Genomic DNA, 5,425 nt, shown 5'->3' on the forward strand with positions numbered 1-5,425 from the left:
CTCTTTAGTATATATTTTTCTGGTTTTCAGGCAATGTATTCTTATATATAAATTAAAACAAGTTGGTACTGATACCCAAAAATATTTTTAAAATATATACGTACAGATACTTTAGTCACTACAGTCAAGGTGTTCTAAGTTCAGTATATAAAAATATTGATATATTGTGTTGTAAAATACTATTTTTCCTATTTTCAAAAAACACAGCCAGGTGTGGTGGTGCATGCCTGTAATCCTAGCACTTGAGAGGCTGAGGCACGAGGATCACTGTGAGCTCGAGGCCAGCCTGAGCTACAAACCAAGACTCTGTCTCAAAAAAATCATGTTTCTAAAACGTAATACAGTATTCCCAATATGCCTTCGCTTCTTTTGAGAATTCTCTCCCTGCTATAAGAAGAGTGGGAGGAAGGAAAGGAGAAAGAGAACCTGTAACTTTCAATTTAAGAAACAAATAATGTTGTTCGCTCTTTCCAGGTCCTTCATGCTTTGTTTTATTTTTATTTTTTATTTTTTGGTAGCAGGAATTGAACTCTAGACCTCATGCTTGCCAGGCAGGCGCTATACCGTTAAGCTATATCCCCGGCCCTAGATGCTTTGTTTTAAAGTCCTGATAATAATGTCCACTGCACTAGATTTTTGTGACGTTGAAGTACACAGAATTAAGATAGGTCACGCGTTATATATTGCTTAACCTGAAATGCTTAGAAAGAGATGAGTTCCAGACTTTTTTTTGGATTTTTCTAATATTTGCCTATACATAATAAAGTAACAACTATAGGACTCAAGTCTAAGTATACAACTAATTTATGTTTCATGTATGCCTTATATATACCCCGAAGGTACTTTTTTTACTGTATATATATAATAATATCATACTTGAAACAGAGTTTTGGGGTAGAATTTCATGTTAGCCTTTGAATTAGGCATGGCCAACCTATAAAATTACTCTTTAGCTATTACTTTTTTTTTTGAGACAAGGTTTTACTGTGCATTTCAGGCTGGTCTTGAACTCGCTTTGTAGGCCAGGCTGGCCTTGAACTCACAGTGATTCTCCTACCTCAACCTGCCAGGTACTGGGATTACAGGTATGCGCCACTATGCCCAGCCTTAGCTATGGCTTTCAAGTGTTTATGTAATTTATTGTTCTTGCTATTCAAAATTCAAATTTAAAGTTTATAGTGGTTTTAAGAAATTTTGCTCTAATATTTTAAGTCGAATTATTTGTTTTTTTCATTTTTAAAGAGAATTAAAAAAACAATGAAAAGCTACAGAATTTCAGAACAAGGTGATAGGAAATTTTAGGAAATTTACAGTGGTTGTTACGGGGCGTGGTGGCGCACGCCTGTAATCCCAGCACTTAGGAGGCTGAGGCAGGAGGATCGTTGCTAGTTTGAGACCAGCCTGCGCTACAAAGTGAGCTCAAGGCCAGCCTGAACTGCATAGCGAGACCCTGTCTCAAAAAGACAAAAAATAAACAAACAAACAAACAAAAAATATATGGTTGTTACATTTCATATCGTTATCTTCAAAGTAGTTGTTCAGATTACCAGATTTAAGTCGGAAATTATAATGAACCCTACTTGGGAAATTCTGAGAGCCTCAGTAACAGAACTGTTATGAAACAAGTACGTTCTGCGTCCACATGGCTGTGCTCTTGGATTTTGCACCTAAGTCCAAACAAGTAGCAGTGTCCTTCTTTTTTACAGGCAGTGTCATGAAATAAAATGCATTCGTTTGTTCTTAAGTTTATTTCTTTGGGCTACAAATTGGTACTGATTTAAAAAGTTTATAGTTAAGTGTTTCTAAGTGATGATTTCTCTTTTTACTGGTAGATATTTGATCAGACATTTTCTAGCTTGGCATTAAGTCTAGACTGTTTATTTTAAAAAAATGAAATATGTGTATGTATCAGCATTTTCTTTTTTATAATTTATAGGACAAACTTGACGTTAGAGGAATGTTTTACTTTTGAGGCTGAAATTTATGTGGTGAATTTTAATCTCTAAACATTTTGAATGTACAGTTTTAAATTCTATTTGACAGTATAGACTTAAGACAAATGTATTTCCTTATAACTTCAGCGTATCACATCCCAAATTTTTAGTGCAATTTTTGTATGACAGGGTTAAATCTGCAGTTATTTCCCATTGCTATTAATTAAAACTAATTGCAGTGAAAGAATTTTTTGATGTTTTTCTTCTCTAGCTATATCTAGGCTTTTATTCAGTAGCTATCACCTATATTTTATTTAGTATGTGAAAATAGTTCTGATACAAGATAACCTAGAACACGTTGAGTTCAGCCATGTGTCGTTTCGGATTTTATAGCCCACTAGTGTGATTCCTGAGGTGTTACCATCTTTGGGAAATTGGAAAACCGGCCCGGGAGACCCTGGGAATGAGAAGTAAGCACCTCGGGGCAGTCTGGAAAAACGGTGTGCAGCGGTTATGTATAGAAGGGAAAGAAGGGCAGTGGAAATGAGGCATTCTTCCTGCTGTCATTCACTGTGTACGTCTTCTTTCTTTTGCTCTTTACTTTTAAGTGAGGAGGATTACAGTGTTCATTTCACGTTCCTACAGTTTCCTTGACCTCAAAATTACAGTCACATTCAGTTCCTTACAACCTGCTGGTACCATGATAAGGAAAAGTCTACATTAGCACACATAGATAAGCAAACTCTACTGTAGTAAAGCTATCAAGAGGAGCCAAGCAGACACAGCTTGCCCGTATAGCAACTCTCCGTTTGCTAGGGTTAGGCCATCAGTTGGTAGATAGCTGTCATTGTGTCTTGGGTCAGTCTGTCCCTTCAGTAAATGTTACAGGAGTGGGATGTTCAGAATGCTCTGGGAGGGAAAAACGCATGGCTGGCTGGGATGATCATTGAGGTAGAGCAGGTCTTGAAGGGATCATGGGTAGGCAGAGGGAGGGTAGAGGATATTATTTTGGGAAGGGGGAACAAGGTACATAGGAGTCAGGGAAGCATATCTGGAGGCCTGGGAAGTTGAGATTGGCTGGGATAGTTTTCACCAAGAGGAGTGAGCTTGAGGGAGATTGTGAAAGACTGAAAGTTAAGGAGGTCGGGTGCATCTTTAGTGGTAACCTGTTAACACTTGGTGCCTGCCATGCAGGCGGAATAATAAAAATCAGTGTTCTAGGAAATTAATCTGTTGGTAAGTAGATTTAGGCCACTGTTCCCTTTTTTTCTTGAAGTAGCAAAGTTGAGTACCATAGGGTCCATCATTAATTTAAATAGAATTTGACTATTAATTTTCCACAAAGCTTCAGAAGCTGTTTTATACCCTAGAAGAATCTATAGCAAGAAACTAAAGCTTAAGTTTAAAGCTATTAACAGAAAGTAACAGGTCATAACATATAATTTTATGTAAAACCTTGTTAATGAGAAAATCTCTGCGACATATTTGGAAGGTAATGAAAACATGACCAGAAATTGCTTTCACCTTGGTATAATGTTGGGAAATTTATTTTAAGTACTTGAAAGGCTTATTTTGGTTTCCAAGCTGAATTCAATTACTTGTGGATACAGATTCCAAAGAATATAAACATTACAGTGTTCCTTTGGAATTCCCATGGAGCCATTCCTAGAAAATGTCTGTTAAATGGAATCTTTAACCTGTAGTATCTGTGATTCCGGATATATAAAATCGCCACAGATTATTAAAAGATACACTTCATATTTTAAATATGATGGCTCATGTTCTGTGTCTTGTATATGTGTATGTATCCACCCACTTTAAGATTAAAGACATTCATTTTTTACTCTCAGATAAATACACTTAAACTTTTTTACTCCACAGGCGAAGTTTTGTAAGCTTTCAGAATGTGCTGAGGCCCATTTGAAAGAGAGTATCAGAGAACAACTTGACGCGAGAAATAATGTCCTGTTGTGAATATGTGATCTGCTAACTACAGGGAGAGCATCGTGTCAGCATTTCGAGTTTTGGATTTCAGAGCAGTTTGGATTGTGGACTTTCCAGTTAGGCATGCTCATTGGGTAAAATCTGCAGATATTCCATAGTCTGAAAAACTGAAATCTAAAACACTTTCGGTCTCAAGCATTTCACATAAGGGGATATTCAACCTGTATCTAATTTGGAATAGGTCAAGTCTAAGTTAATGAAAATGAAAGTTCTGAATTATTTTTGTCTGGTTTTATTTTGAAGTATGCAACGTTGAAAACTTACTGTAATATATGCTGTCAAATGGAGTAGATTAGTAAGATCACACATTATCTGTGTGATGTTCCCTGTCACTCAGATTTTTAGTATGTTAAAATTGTTAGGTACAGTGGAAGTCTTAAGATTTCTGCAGCTGTTCCTATTACGGAGGTACTGGTTCTTGACTTAGTTTAGTACAGCTCAGTGACTGAGATTTTAATTAACCCTTGGTAAGTTTATTCTGCCTGGGCTTAGAGAGTGGTATGAAAGGCACGATGACATGTTCAGGTTGCACACACCCTTACAAAGTGCCAGGAAAAGGTGGGTCGTGAAGCTGGCTGCTGTGTTAGGAGGGAAGCAAGCTTGCCGAGAGTTAGATGGAATGTCATTATGGAGACCTTTGAACACCAGGAAAGGCAGACTAAAGATGTAATGAACTTGCATGAATCCAGTATCTGTTTTTACAATTAATGCACGATAAATTGTCTTGAATTAATAACTGTATCAACTTACTACTTTCATTTGATTTTAAGCAAAGTCCAGTAATTCTCCATTTTATATCAGTATCTCTAACGGATAAAAACTTTGGTTCTAACATAAGTACAAGACCATTGTCATACCTAAGTGAAAGTTAATTTTTAATACCATCAAGTTATTGTCTAAATGTCCTGTTCTTTTGTGGCTGTTACGGCTTTTCTTTCCCCAAATGCATTTGTTTGAATCAGAATGCGGCCGCGGCCCACATAGTGTGAATGATCTGTGTGAGTACTTGTGACTCTAGGTTTCTTTCTCCCTTAGTTATCTGAAGATACAGGGTTCTTTTTCTGACAGTTGACTACAACATGGATTGTGGTATTTATAACATCATATAGCCATACATGGACGGGCTCAGTATTAGTTACTTAAAATAACTTCTATTGGTTTTAGAAAACTGATCAATTTTCTATTCAAATAGAGCTTTGACTCCATTAGCCTTTATTCCTCTAGGATTCCAGCTACATTTGTGTCTTGGTTACTTTTCTCTCGTTGCTGAGACAAAATGCCCAACACCCAAAATGAAGGAAGGAAAAGGTTTATTTAGCTTGCAGTTTGTGGAGGTTTCAGTCCATTCTCGGCTGGCTCTATGACACAGGGCAGCAGTTCATGGCGGCTGAAGACAGCAAAAGCAGCAAGGGCAAAAGGGTTGGGGATGCAAGCCTCTTTTCCCTCCTTCTACTGTAAGCAGGCCACCCCCACCCAGGGGGTGTGTA

General features: G+C 37.3%; 1 long non-coding RNA gene across 1 annotated transcript; it reads left to right on the top strand.

Annotated features, from left to right (window-relative positions):
* Window positions 1–1,482: 1,482 nt before the first annotated feature.
* On the top strand, window positions 1,483–4,676 carry LOC106148827. The gene is made up of 2 exons (XR_001234528.1): window positions 1,483–2,508; window positions 3,816–4,676. It is a non-coding gene; the product is annotated as an uncharacterized LOC106148827 (long non-coding RNA).
* The last annotated feature ends 749 nt before the right edge of the window (window positions 4,677–5,425 follow it).

Source organism: Chinchilla lanigera, unplaced genomic scaffold, assembly GCF_000276665.1.
Source record: "Chinchilla lanigera isolate Chin_1 unplaced genomic scaffold, ChiLan1.0 scaffold00028, whole genome shotgun sequence".
Lineage (NCBI taxonomy): Eukaryota > Metazoa > Chordata > Mammalia > Rodentia > Chinchillidae > Chinchilla > Chinchilla lanigera.